Source organism: Rhinopithecus bieti, unplaced genomic scaffold (genome assembly GCF_001698545.2).
Source record: "Rhinopithecus bieti isolate Rb0 unplaced genomic scaffold, ASM169854v2 scaffold_12003, whole genome shotgun sequence".
NCBI classification, from domain to species: Eukaryota; Metazoa; Chordata; class Mammalia; order Primates; family Cercopithecidae; genus Rhinopithecus; species Rhinopithecus bieti.
This window is the reverse complement of record NW_016807365.1, coordinates 683,986-687,377: the sequence shown is the minus strand read 5'-3', so window position 1 is coordinate 687,377 and position 3,392 is coordinate 683,986.

Genomic DNA, 3,392 nt, shown 5'->3' with positions numbered 1-3,392 from the left:
GGCCGGGCGCGGTGGCTCAAGCCTGTAATCCCAGCACTTTGGGAGGCCGAGACGGGCGGATCACGAGGTCAGGAGATCAAGACCATCCTGGCTAACACGGTGAAACCCCGTCTCTACTAAAAAATACAAAAAAACTAGCCGGGCGAGGTGGCGGGCGCCTGTAGTCCCAGCTACTCCGGAGGCTGAGGCAGGAGAATGGCGTAAACCCGGGAGGCGGAGCTTGCAGTGAGCTGAGATCCGGCCGCTGCACTCCAGCCTGGGCGACAGAGCGAAACTCCATCTCAAAAAAAAAAAAAAATTGAAGACCACTAGCTAGATTAACCAAGGAAAAAAGAGAGAGGATTTAAATAAGCCTGATAGGAAATGAAAAAGGAGACATTGGCCCATCGACTGGAAGGAGCTGTGATCATCGGCTGAGGGTGGCCTTTGAGAAGCTGCTGTTAACGTGTTTGTCAGTTACGAAGTTCCACTGAAAATTTTCCTATTAATTCTTAAGTACTCTGCATAAGGGGGAAAAGCTTCCAGAAAGCAGCCACAAACCAGGCTGTCCAGGAATGGCAGCTGTATCCAGCCATAAACAGCAAAGGCTACCCTTTGACCAAATGTCTTTCTCTGCAACATGGCTTTGGCCTAAAATACGCAAACTTTTCAGAAGACAGAGGAGGTCAAATACTCAGTTGGCTGTCCCTATCTCCCTTGCCTTTATGGTGAAAGTGGGGAGATGTCCACCTTTCAGGCACAGCCCTAGTTTGGCGCCTGCTGCTCGTTGGTTTTGCCTGGTTAGACTTTCAGTGACAGATGTTGGGGTGTTTTTGCTTAGAAAGGTCCCCTTGTCTCAGCCCTGCAGGGCAGGCATGCCAGTTTCTGCCAGTTCCACTGCCCCCTTGATCTTTGAAGGAGTCCTCAGGCCCCTCGAAGCATAAGGATGTTTTGCAACTTTCCAGAATCTGGCCCAGAAATTAGGGCTCAATTTGCTGATTGTAGTAGAGGTTAAGATTGCTGTGAGCCTTATCAGATAAGGGGCCAGGAGAAGTAAACTGGGTCTTGTTATTCCTTGGGTGTTGGTGGAATAAGCAGTGGAATTTGAACAAGGAAGAGGAGAAAAGGGAATTTTGTCTTTATGGGGTAGGGGTGATTTTCTCCTAGGGTTATCTCCAGTTGGGGTTTTTAAGGCAGCACAGACTGCCAAGTGCTGTTTTTTTAAGCGACTGAAATCACTTTGGGATATTTTTTTCTGCAACACTGGAAAGTTTTAGTTTTTTAAAAAGTACTCATGCAGATATATATATATATTTTTTTCCCAATCCTTTTTTTAAGAGACAGTCTTTATTGGGTCTGCATCTCCCTCCTTGACCTTGTTAGCAATGCTGTTTATGCTGTTAGTCGGGTTAGAGTTGGCCCTACGCGAGGTTTGTTAATAAAAGTTTGTTAAAAGTTAAAAAAAAAAAAAGAAAAGAAAAGAAAAAGGAGACATTAAAACTAATACCATATAAACAGAAAAGATCATCAAAGACTCCTATGAGCATCTCTACACACACCAACTAGAAAACTTAGAGGACATTGTTAAACTCCTGGAAGCATACAACCTCTCAGAATAGAACCAGAAAGAAATAGAAATCTTGAAAAGACCAATAATGAGCAATGAAAGTGAATTGGTAACATAAAATCTCCCAGCCAAAAAAAGCCCAGGACCAGGCAGATTCATGGTAAAATCTATTGATACCAACTGTACAAGGAACAGGTACCAATTCTACTGAAACTGTTCCAAGTTATCAAGGAGAAAAGAATACTCGTAAGTCATTATATAAAGGCAGCATTATCCTGATACTACAGTCAGGTGCGCACACACACACTCTTACACACACACACTCACCCCTACAGGCCAATATCCTTAACGAACCTAGGTGCAACTACCCTCAACAAAATACTAGTGAACAACAGCATATTAAAAAGTTAATACACCATGATCAAGTGAGTTTTATTCCATGGATGCAAGGATAGTCCAACATATGCAAATCAATGAATGTAATTTGCCACATAAACATAATTAAAAACCAAACTATGTAATCATCTCAATAGATGCAGAAAAAATATCTGATGAAATTCAGCATCATTTCACAAAAAAACAAAACTCAAAAAACTAGGCATAGAAAGAATTTACCTCAAAATAATAAAAGCTATATGTGACAAACCTATAGGCAATGTAATATTGAAAGGGAAAAAGTTGAAAATGTTCCTCTAAGAACTGGAGCAAGATAAGGATGGCCACTTTCACCATTCCTAGTCATCAAAGTACTGGGAGTCTTTGCTACAGCAATCAGGCAAGAAAACAAACCAAAAAAAATCCAAGCTGGAAAAGATGAAGTCAAATGATCTCTGTTAGCTGATGATGTAATCTTGTACCTAGAAAGCCCTAAAGACTCCTCCAAAAGTCTCATAGACTTGATAAGTGATTTCAGTAAAATTTAAAGGCACAAAATCAACCTAGGAAAATCAGCGTTTCTATACTCCAATAACGATCAAGCTGAGAACCAAATCAAGACCTTAATCCCATTTCCAATAGCTACCAAAAGAAACCAAACCTAGAAATACATTTAAGGAGTTGAATGATTTCTACAAGGGAAGCTACAAAACACCGGTGAAATAAACTGTAGATGACACAAACAAATAGAATAGCATTCTGTGTTCATAGATGGGAAGAATCAACACTATTAAAATTACCTTATTGCCCAAAACAATCTACAGATTTGATGCAATTCCCAGTGAGTCACTAATGCCATTGTACACAGAGTTTGAGAAACAATCCTAAATTTGTATTGAACTATAAAAATGCCCAAATAGCTTTGCAGTGCCATGGGGTATCACTCAGCCATAAAAAAGGAATGAAATCATGTATTTTTCAACAACATGGATGGAACTGGTGACAATTATCCTGAGTGAAATAACTCAGAAACAGAAAGTTGAATACTGTGTGTTCTTACTTATACGTGGAAACCAAACAATATGTACACATGGACATACAGAGTGGAATAATAGACACTGGAGACTCCAAAATATGGGAGAGTGAGAGTAAGGTAAGTGAGGAAAAATTACCCATTGAGTACGATCTACACTATTCCTGCGATAAGTATGCTAAAAGCCAAGACTTCACCACTACGAGGTATATCTATGTAACTAAACTGCACTTGCATCACCTAAATCTATAAAAATAAAAAATATATATATTACAAGATTAACATGTGAACTGAATTATGATATACCAATGTTACTAAGGTAGAATAATACTGAGAAATGAAATAAAATGACAATTCAAAAAATCTATGCAAATAGTTGAGTTTTTATATTCTTTAGGGTAGTTGTAATATTACGAATATTTACAGGGGATGGACTTC